Source organism: Wyeomyia smithii, chromosome 3, assembly GCF_029784165.1.
Source record: "Wyeomyia smithii strain HCP4-BCI-WySm-NY-G18 chromosome 3, ASM2978416v1, whole genome shotgun sequence".
NCBI lineage: Eukaryota > Metazoa > Arthropoda > Insecta > Diptera > Culicidae > Wyeomyia > Wyeomyia smithii.
In genome coordinates, this window is record NC_073696.1 from 52,684,106 (window position 1) to 52,696,142 (window position 12,037).

At 37.3% G+C, this 12,037-nt stretch overlaps 1 protein-coding gene across 1 annotated transcript in view; it reads left to right on the top strand.

Annotated features, from left to right (window-relative positions):
- Window positions 1–7,097: 7,097 nt before the first annotated feature.
- LOC129732206 (putative uncharacterized protein DDB_G0289263) overlaps window positions 7,098–12,037 on the top strand; it is a 208,131-nt gene continuing 203,191 nt past the window's right edge. Inside the window, exon 1 of the mRNA XM_055692843.1 lies at window positions 7,098–7,933. The gene's annotated coding sequence lies outside the window, so the exon portion shown is untranslated. The remainder of the gene's footprint in view (window positions 7,934–12,037) is intronic.

Here is a 12,037-nt window from a genome sequence, read left to right on the forward strand (position 1 = left end):
TCCATATTTTTCTATTTATTGCTTTCGTTTTTCAACGGGTTATGGCATCTATTATTGTCGAATATAATTGAGTTTGAACTTTGGTCGTTTAATTAAACGGGAAACGGTTGCACATCGATTGACTTAACTGCCGGTAACTAAATAAAAATGGATATGTACCGATTTTCATATGCAATTATGGTGAAAGTTGTTGAGTGACTATTGTTTATGACAGAAAATATTGAAAACTTTCCTTCTATGATTTAGTTTGGCTGAGCTATACTATAAAGCAGTTAATACTTAAGGCTGTTTTCCAATTACCAATAACCATGCTTCATAGCAGAGTCATTTCAGCCGAGGAAAAACAAATACCGACCTGTCAAATTTCAACTAAAAGTTTTAAACTTTAAGCCAATTCACAATGGAGTCAGTTAACGATCCGTATTAAATACATGGAATCTTATGAGACAACGCACAATGTATCCGGATTATAAAGAGGATGTCTCCTTGTACCGTTTGATGGTTTATAAATGAAACGGTTTGGGCCATCCATGGTAGAATAGAATTGTGAAAAAGTATCTTAAATTATTCCTATTGAAACTGCTAATATTATTCGACAAAACAATTACTATTATTATAGTAAATATATATGCGTATTTTACTTTCAACAAAGGAACTAGTTATACTTACCCCAGTTTACTATTATACAGTCTAACGTTTAGGTAATTTGCCAGTTATTTTTCATAGAGCATAACTTTGTTTAAGTTTGTCCATTTCTATAAAAAGTTTTGTATCTTAAATTATTCCTATTGAAACTGCTAGTATTATTCGACGAAACAATTACTATTATTATAGTAAATATATATGCGTATTTTACTTTCAATAAAGGAACCAGTTATACTTACCCCAGTTTACTATTATACAGTCTAACGTTTAGGTAATTTGCCAGCTATTTTTCATAGAGCATAACTTTGTTTAAGTTTGTCCATTTCTATAACAAGTTTGTTACCAGCAGCAGGCACAACTTACTACAGCACATGGATATAAAAATTGACATTTTGGTTTGATTTTCCTCTGCAATATCAAATTACCAACAGTTTCCAAAAACGTTCACTGATCCATTCTTGGCCACATATCCATGTAATTCCATGATTCATAATCCTGATATTGGCCATATGTAAACAAAACCATGGTAACGTATTAATGTTCATGCAAAACATGAAATGTACGGAGTTTTCCGGCCTGTTATAAGATATCGCATGAGATACGTGAAATCACAAAACTCTATTTGTTCAGATTATATACAAAACTGTAACTATAACTATTCACCAAAACTAACGCTTTGGACTCTTAATTTTATTAATATAGATAAATGGTACATGAAAAAATATTAAACATCCTACTCAATTTAAATAAAATTTTAACTCGAAGTACTTAGCACTGCTAGCTATGAGTAAAAATAGTATTATTATTTAGTTTGCTCAATAGATATACTGGCCTTTTAGCTAGTACAATAACGAGGATTAAAGTGAAATTATAAAATAAACTCGTGTGACTTCAACTTGTTCGCAACTTGGCCACAATAGGAGCCCCAAGTGGCCAATTTAGAATTGTTATGGCTGAAATAGGAGCAACAAATAACATAATATAATTATTCAAACTCAATGTTAGTGCAGAATATAGGCGAATTCATCCGATTTCCCCGTTGAACCGATTTTCAAAGGAACAATTACAAAAATCTCTCATAAAAAACGTTCTACGGTCAAAACAGGTACTCTTACCCTACTACTTTTTTTGTAGAATTACAGATTTTCAAAATTCATGCATGTTCGAGTATATAGGATACAACAAAAAATAAAGAATTTTCTGTACAGTGTGTGACCATGACAGTGAAACACATATTTAAGTGCCTCTTTTTGCATCGAGAGGCCTACCCTGTTAATTAGTTTTGTTTGTTTTGATTGCGACACATGTTTATAGTTCGCTTGTAAAAGATAAAGGCAATGTTTCACTTTTCTCAGAGGGAAGTTGTAATGCATTCAAGTAGAGAACAAATTGCTGATGCTATCACATCTGAATTCGAGCAGATTATTCGTATACAGGACCATCAAACGGTTCGAGGAAGCTGGCACCGTTGTCCCCAAGCAGAGCCACTCAGCATAAGGATGTATAAGAATGTTAATTTTAAGTCGCTCAAATGTGCACGTCAAGTTCGAAATTACATAAAATGCAAAATTAAATTTGTTTATATCGTATAAAACGCAATATCAGGTTATATATGAAGCCATTTAACGTGTCATACAAAATTGTAAAATGCGTCAATTCTCTAAGTCGTATAGAATGCAATTTAAAGTTTCCCATGGGGCCATTTAAGAGAGCATGCGAAGTTATAAAAAATCGTAACCAATTTTTCTTACAATGTACGTATATGGCCTCCAGATTTGTACACATAGGCGCATTTCATGCATCTTATATGGTCTTTTTTTACCAAATAAGGATTCATTTAACAGAGTTGAGCGTGAGTTATATGAACCAATTTGTTTGCTGGGCAGGTAGAAAATGGAGTGTGCTGCAGCGGAGATCAAAGCCATATTAAAAACGTATCAGGCGGAATCCAGCCCGGCTGGCAAGGAAAATGGCTCATGGAATAAACACGAGTCATAACCTTTTGTATAACTTATCTCGCAGAAATTGCCAGATCTCACAACCTAATTGTTTTCAGATGAAAAATTGTTTACGCCGGAGGCTGTTTTGAACAAGCAGAATGATCGTGTATGTGGAGCATGTCTTCGTGATATTCCAGTCAAAAAAAGAGAAGTGGATCGATTTCTGAATGCTTCAGCCGTGATGGTTTGGAAAGAAATATCCAACAGAGGAAAGCTGCCAGAGCTATTCATAGACAGGGGTGTGAATTATTTGGAGGAGAATGTTTCTACTTTCAACATGATTTAACGCATAAGGCAGTTGTCCAGAAGTGGTGTAATGAAAATTTACTGTGTTTTATCAGTGTCTTTGAACTCATTGGACTTCAGCATGTGGGGTTCATGCTAGGAAAATTGGGTGAAGTAAAACACATGATAAGGTCGAATATCAGCCGAAACTCTCTGTCTCAGTCTAAATCAAACTGAACAACCAAACACTGCCTTTCTTCCCTAACACAGCCGACACGAAAGTATACAAACGATTTGACTACTCGGGAGTCATTTTCTAGTCTACGAGGCTCCTCCTCTGCTAAAAGTTTCTCTAGAAAGTTTTGCATAAAAGATAGCAAGCAGAAATGTCATCTTCATTTCCATTCCTAAGACGTTACCATATGGAGGCAAAATCCTGTTTATCGCGAATCTCAGTACTTACTTAAGTGCTGAAATTGCTGTGCTAATATGAAAAAAAAACTTCATATGAAATAATTTCATCCGTTCATTCAATAAACATTTTTGTAATTGTTGCTTCGAGATTGTAGAGAAAACGAATCGCTACAACTCCGTCTTCTCATTCTTCTGATAAAGTTTAAAATTATTTTGGTCCTACGGTAACCATGCCGTCGTGTCTTGGATGCCATTCTCCTACTATTTATGGTGAAAGCTTCTCTATGTTTTGGTGATAACCTTCAACATTATTTTTGAGAGACTTTCAGCCAGTTAACTAACCTTCTTCTTCAATGTTACCAATAATTTAAATAAAAAGAAAAAAAAGTGAAATATTACTGAAATGTACTGCTTTACACCATCAAATTCATAAACCACAGGTTGTTGTAATAGGGTCCTACGGTTTTCTGATTTTCATATATCAGCTGTGCAATTTTCTGAGCAAAACGTGATTTTAAAAATGTTCATCGTTTTCCTTCGATTTTTAAATAAAGAAGCAGTTTTTTTATTCTTTACTTAAAAGTCGAAGGAAAATAATAAACATTTTTTCACGATTTGCCCTGAAAACGCGGCTTTTTCAAATGATATATGAAAACTGGTTTAGCTTTAGGACCCAATTCTATTCTACGGTAACCTTGCGGTCGTGTCTCAAACACAACCTCTTCAACTGTTTATTATTTAAGGGAGTCTTCTCATCAGTGACTTCAAAAACGATGATTTTTTTAATTTTAATGAGGCGAAAAAAGTGACACAAATAAAAAACCTTTTGCATTTGTTTAAAGCTAGTTTGTACATTAAAAAAATTATCAAAACAAAGTGGAAGAGTATGAGAAGCGACCGCGAGAAGAATTACAACAGCGTGCCGATGTATTTCTTGAGTCAATCAATTTGATAGTGTGAAGCCACAAGACATACGTAACAATTAGAAAGAAATATTTAAAAAAAAAATCAAAAAAGCAGGCATTCGAATGGTATCATCCTCTAAAAAAAACTGTTTGGGTTGTTTATGAAGGCGGTGTACCTGCGAATCACTGCATTCGTCTCATTCCCACTCGAAAAATGCTGCAATCATTTTGTGAACAATTTTCTGACGGCCCTGCAGATGAGGAATTCGTTTGTATAAGAGCAAAAAATAGGCAAAAGAACACGAATTTCCGGATTGTGACGTAGATCTCGGTCAACAAGCAATTGCCGTTTGAAATGGTATACCACATTGTTCAATGGCGCAGGAAGGTATTCTCATTTTCATTTCAAAACATGTGAAAAAATCTACCGAAGATTGTTTTTTCCACATTTTTTTGAGTTCTACGTGTTAACAAAAAAACCCTTTAAACCTGAGATTCAAACCATCTCCGTACCTTTGTATATTCTATTGAGCCTCGTACACCTGTGACACGATAATTCTTTTTGAAAATTTACGCAGAATTTTCGATCAATTTTGCTTTAAATAGTGAAAAAATTTGATGATTTGAAATTTGGAACACACTTTATGGTAAGGGGCCATTCACATACCACGTGGACAGTTTTTTAACGACCGTGGACAACTGCCCATTTAAATTCTAAAAATTTTGTATGGACCGTGGACATCACACAGACCCTCCCCCTCCCCCCCAAATCTGTTCACGTGGTATGTGGATGGCCCCTCAAACAAGAAAACAAAGACCATCCCAAAAAGAAAGGAACATTGTTTATCAACAATTCATGAAAGATGTTTGATGACTTTTTTATTCGTAAGCAAGTTCTCGAGCTTTTCCTCTTCCGTTTTTCTTTTTCTGTTTTTCAAGTTCTGAGCAGACTAATTAACAACGATTTCAATCGTTTTTGTCCAATCTCATTTGAATTTTTCCATGGTATCCGCTGGCTGAACATGTTGGCGATGATAACTCTTGAACAGAGCCCAAAATCGTTCAATGGGACGAATTTCAGGACGTTTCAATCATCACGTTTTCCGATTTGTACCAGTCCATGGTCAACTTAGCGTATTGACACGAAGCAAGGTCGAGCCAGAATATTATAGGATTTCAAACATTGATTGATTGATATCTGCATTCATTGATCCATTAACGATGAAAGGTTTTGTAAATTTACCACAATTGCAAATTGCCTGTTAGACCATCACTTTTTTCCAAATTTTTCAGTAAGAACTGAGGTATCCGCGTTGTCACCGAATCGTGTAATATTGCGGTCCTGGCAGACTTTTATAGTCCAACTTCGAATACGTTTCGTCGCGCTTCGTGACGCAGTACTTGTTCTTGACGAAAATTGTGTCGTACAGCTTTCGCGCCCGTGGTTTCACGCTGGCTGCCTGCGTAGGGCTTTTTTGCTGCTTCTGTTTCTTATACATCTTCAGCTCTTCATTTGGCTCTTTGAACGTTGGACGAATCGGCGTGTTCAACTTTTTGGCCATATGTTGTTCAATTTGGGGTTCATCGCTCGGCAAGATAGTTTTCCTCCCTGAACTTTCAGATCGCAATACGCACCGCATTCACACCAGCGTTCTCCAGTTTCGACAACTTCCTGGGTGATAATCCTGGAACAGTGAACCAGCTGTGCACGATATTGCCTTGTTTAGACTACGCCGAATATCACCTGATATCGCCAGATGATACCGGATATCATCTCAAGTGTTCACTCTACAGTGAGCTGATATGATTTGACATCTGCTTTGGTAATTGAAAAGAGAAGAAAACAAAAACAGGTCAAAGCTAAAACAAGACAACAAGAGTAATGGGATTAGGATAGATATGTCAGCTAGTTGGCTCGCACCAACGCGAACTCTCATATGCAATTGTCAAAATGTGCGGGATGAAAATAGTAGAAATATTTCCTTCCTTTTTCTCGCATGCAACGCGAATTGCGAAATTCGTAGGGTTGCGTCAAATGTCTGTTGGCCGTGTTGCCAACTGCTGGAAATGTGGTTATTATTGGTTTTCGAACATGATATCCGCGATAACATGTAGCCGAGGTGATATCCGTTGACAGCTCGATTGAAGGAAGGAAATATTTTTGCTCTTGTCATCCCGCACATGCTGACAATTGCATATAAGAGTTCGCGTTGGTGCGAGCTAACTAGCTGACATGTGTATCCTAATTTCATTTCTCTTGATGTCTTGTTTTTGCCTTGACCTGTTTTTGTTTTCTTCTCTTTTCAATTATCGAATCAAGTGTCAAACCATATCATTTGACTGTAGTGTGAGCACCCGAGGTGATATCCGATATCATCTAGCGATATCAGGTGATATGCGGCGTAGTCTGAACAAGGCATTACAGTGAGTTGTGTTTGGTTTGACGTTTAAGTGCAAACATTAAGATGGAGCAGATAGAATACCCGAATGACAGCGATAGAAAAGCGTGCCCTTTTTTCTGGGACAGTCTATAATCTAGAACTTTATTATCACATTAGCAAATTTCACACCATGAAGAAGGAACGAAATTTTCTATCCGCATGTTAACCATTTTGATCCGTTTGTTATACCTACGCGTTTTACAGTAGAGTTCATTCAGTTGCTCAGTGTATCGAACATTTCAAGGAGAACGCTTCGGCAGCAGCGCTGCCAACCTAAAGTGTTCATTTTGAGTTCATAAAGTTCCTGAGCAGTTGCGTGAGCCATTTGTTTACATTCCTCTTCGGCTGGCTTCGGTTTCCATTCGGCGTTCTGTGTTGTGTTGTTGATTATCGTTCGCTACACTTCGGTTCACTGCTGGTTCGAATGCACTTCAGCTGCGGCGAACGGCGATGCGACGATACGATAGGATGAATCAGTTGGTCTCAACTCGTGCTTGCGAAAGGTTCGGTGTTTGTTGCAGCTTCTGATCAGGTGTGTAAAGTGTTCTACTTGGTCGTTACTTTCAGTGTGTTTCTTCCGGGTGTCGTTTTTGGTGACTGTGTGTTGTTATCAGCGAAGATCTGCGTGCGTGAGTTTATGTCGTGACTCCACAGGGTTCTTGGCTTGGTTTTTGCGGCTATTACTCTCACCAGGTCAAGTCAAGCCAGGACGTTTCACTAAAGCAAATGCCATTGAGCCGTCGAAACAATCGCAGAGACTAATCGTGGGTTAGCGCAGAAGAAAGATGTGCATTCCAGGAAAATTCTTCGAAGCAGAATTGAGTTCGTAAAAAAAAGAAGAGAAGCGCAGTCCATTTATGGGAAGAATGGTGCATTGAAAGAACGAAACGAAAGAAGGAAAAAATACACATACGATACATTATGCTAATTGAGGTGCTCATTGTTGACTTACCCAAGCTCGGGGTCTGCGAATGTGTATGAAAATTAAATAGTGTGAACATTGCGCTTTCCGGGGTTCAAGCAGGTTATCACCTAACGATATCGAGTGCAAGTGATTGATTATAATTATAGCTGTTGCTACAAGAACGTTACTTTTGGCGTGTCTGATTCAATTCACTTTTCAGAGCATTTCAGAAAACGAAATGTACAAAATCAGTCTTGTGCGGTGAGCCGGGGTAAATTTGATACTGATACTAGTGGTTAGCTGGTGCGGAAGAAGACTAATTATTTTCGGTGTTACGACTCTGGCGTTGAAAGGTGGTGACTTTGAAGTGTGCTATTTGTTATTTCGCTGACGATTCAGGTGATTGCTTTTAATAACACAACGATTGTATTTTTGAAATGATATTTTACGTTCACTTTGTACAAAAACTAATGTTATGTAAAACTATTGAGTGGTTTTTTCAGGTAACATAGTTGAACACTCCGCTCAGATCATCGATTTTGGGTTAAGAGATATCAGCGAAATACAAGATGTACCTTCCAATATAATAAGTATGTTTTATTTCCAGTTTTTTAACGGTGAAATTATGGCAGCTATTGAGAAACCAAAACACTCCCCATATTCAGAACTGAAAGGATTTCCAGTTTTTGTATTCAAGAAATGCGTGGATCGTGTTCTCTTGACGATCTTGATGTTTCTTTTAATGATTTTTTTATTGATCATCAACAAATCTTATTTGTTGAATGGCTTTGATCGTTTTCTTGCAATTTTTGTGAACTCATCAATGGTCCTCAGACCACTTAATGATGAATCTTCAGAGATATTTTGATGTTTTTTTCAATTCTCGCTTGTTGACTAATTTCACGTGATTCATTGATTAATTTGTTTCGATAAACCTTCTTGATTGTGTCATGAGTTGTAAAAGTTTGCTTGCAATTGTTCAATAATTTTTCTATGATTGTTTGCCGACTCCACGATATGATTCCAGTGATATTCCGATAATTTTCAGAAAATTTTGTAATTTTCTATTTCCAGACTGTTTTCTTTTCAACTTATTCTTTATGGAGTATTTTGTTATTTGATAGAAGTTTCTTTTTATAATCCTATAATGATTTTCTGATGCCTGTTTGATGATATTTTATTGAAGTTTTGATCATTGCTTTATGATTATGTTCATGACATTGTTTGTTATGTTCTGATATTTTTTTGATGACATATTTGATAATTATTTTGTTTTTTTGATGACTTCTTTCTACAATAATAAAATTCTCAAAATGGTTTTCATGATTTTCAATGTTTAATAATAATATTAAAATTTTGTAGACGTCTCTTCTTAGAATGTGAGTGAGATTTACTTAACGGTCATTTCGATCGTAATGCTTTTAACTCATAATGATTGGTTGAACAATACGACTAAATTAACAAAACTGTTACGTTGACTATCACCTTTAATCCCTCGTACAAAGCCTACAGTTAGTTCCAATCATCAAGATCGCTCATTAACTCATTTCTCGTGCGGACCGTAAAACAGTGTTTGGAACTTTCAACAATATTGTCAACAGTAATTTAATTAACATATGCTTTATTCGTTTCCCTTCCTACAACGGCCATAAATCAAAGCCGCCAGTATCTTCCGCCGTCGACATCGATCGTGACCGAGAACGGCCCGGTATTGGCTAACCATGCTCAGGTGACCCGATTTTCCTCGAAAGCTGTTTTTTATTTACTATTTTCATCGCCCATCTTTCACTGAAGGTATAGCCCTAAAGGTGGCACTGGCTGCTTAACTTAGTAGATTGATGATTGTTTGCTAGTTTGGTAATAGTTTTAAAAACCATACGGTTTTAGTAGGTCAGATCATGTTCCGAGTTACTCCGTCCGTTGGCGGGCGGTTTGCTGAAGGAAAGCTGAAAAAAATAAACATCACAATAATAACACACTGCATGCTGGCGCGAAATTACCGGCGAATGTGTCGTTTAGGGTGGTTCAAATGCAGTAGTCACACGAACGATGTTAAAGACCATTTTATTCTAGTAATTTTTCCAACGATTAGAGAACCATTCCAATATCGAGCTCATCTTAAAATAGCAACAAGCAAATTCGAAGGAAACCAAAACAAAAGTCACTGTTTCGATTAATTGCGCCTCCCAATGTTTTCCAGGAAATCACGCTCCCTCGTTTGTGTTTGGCCTTGTTGTGACCAACGATGGGACCGACTCGACTTAGACCATGCAGGTAGCCGTTACTCCGGACTGGACTAATCTCAGATCGTGTCTAAGATGACATCTCGGAAAACCAACGGTAGAGCACGCTAGAGAGTGAGGTCTCAATTATTGGAAGTATGTGCAAGATTAGCTGATAAAAGGCTCAACTTATAAACCTTTTAGCGTCAATTCAGAGCTCAGGAGCTTTTAGACTCCAACGGCTATAAAATGGGTCGATACCTTAACGAGCTAAGGGCAAATGCGATCTGTTGTTGTAACGGTTTTACAGCTTTTTTTTTCTGTCGATGGAGTTGAACAGCAAAAGATAAGCTGGATTCACTTTTCGACACATTGTCCGTTGTGGGGTTTTTGTTTCTGTTCCATTCGGAATCTGGGCTTTGTGCAAGAGTTCGCGGGCTGAAAAGTGCAGTGAAACTTTTGCACTGATTTTCATTTGGTGGTTTTTTATTGTCGGTTCCAGTTCGATTGGTCGGTGTTTTTCCTTCTTTTGCCTGAAATGTATTGGATGTTGTTTTTTTCCTTGTGTGCCTATTTTTATCATGAATAAGAGATTAATTCGGTGCTTTTAGTGCGTTTCGTCTGCCGGTCACCGAAGCGCGACCAGTTGGAAATTGCGAATTGGAAACGCGTTGCGATGATGGTTGTTAGTACATGTTATTTTTTTGGATACTCTACAAATTGGTTAAGCTGTGCGCTGGGGTCATCAATTGCTATAAGCTTGAGCGGGTAAGCGTTTGTTACACACTTCATCTAATCATTCAACTTTGTTTCACGTAACGTGTTTACACTGTGTGCTCAAATGAGCCACGAGATGTACACACAGCAGTTTATCAGTATTGATTGATTGGGCTGATGTAATGCTGGTTAAAAAAACAATGAGCAGACAAAATTTACCCTTTACTTCACAAAAAAACTTTATAATGAGATTTGTAACTCTTGTGCAAGCTCACGGATCACAAAATAAAATAGAAAATAGTAGAGATAAAAACCGAAATGTGAAATGAAGCATATGCTGAATTTCGAATAATGACTGTAAAAAAATGTTACAATTCTAGCGCTCCAAAATTGTGTTTTTTTTTGGGAAAAACGTTTTGTTTGCAATAGAAATACTGATAAAGTCGAGACTCGATTCTTAATTTTGTGATATAGATTTTGCAATAAATATTTTAACATTACAAGCCAAATGGACCGTTTTCGAGCATAAAACTTTGTTCAAATCTCAATAAACATAGTACGAATAGCATAAAGAATGTCTTCTCTTCATAAGTAGGAAATGTACGGGGTCATCTCATCCATGGTATACAGCCGGTGAGAGAGGAAATTCCTCTTGCCGATTATTTCCTGCTGTGTTATGAAGAACTTCTTTACCGTCGGCTTATTAAAACATCGGGTTCTAGCAATGGAAGTTCTTCATTTCCGTGAGAAAACCTGTATTAAAACCGCTTTTTCTCAACTGATTCTATTGCTGGTGAAGAATAGTCAGTGTGCCCTTTTGCACTAGCCTCAATGCTCACTCTTACTTTGAAACTGTCCACAAACTGGGATTAGACACTCTTTTGTACACGCGAACACCGCTTGCGTCGAAGCTAACCTCGAAACTGAGACGTAAACAATGGAAAATTAGCTGTCAATGCAACCCATACTGCCCAGTCCTTGGTGACCCCCCGCTCAGTGATTAAATTACTGCTACATTGTGATATTTATTTATATTTTGCATTTATTTATGCTAAAAATGTTCAAATTTATGCTGTTAACTTCAAATAATATAATGTTCACGGGACACGTTTTTTCGACAGTGTGAATTGGCTAAGGAACTTGGTGAAGAATCGTTTTCTTTATTTAAACTAAAAAATATGCAACATATAAAATTAGTGTCATCTCATAGAAAGCTCTCGAGCAAGAAAGAATAACGGGTGACAACTAAAATTTTGTAACTTTTATAGGCTTGCTCACTCAAAAATAGATACACGCAGAGAAAAATGAAAATTTGTATATGTGAACTTCTCTCTCTCCCTCTCCCTCTCCCTCTCCCTCTCCCTCTCCCTCTCCCTCTCCCTCTCCCTCTCCCTCTCCCTCTCCCTCTCCCTCTCCCTCTCCCTCTTCCTCTTCCTCTCCCTCTCCCTCTCCCTCTCCCTCTATCTCTCTCTCCTCCATCTCTCTCTCTCTCTCCTCCATCTCTCTCCTCCATCTCTCTCTCTCCTCCTTCTCTCTCTCTCCTCCATCTCTCTCTCCTCCATCT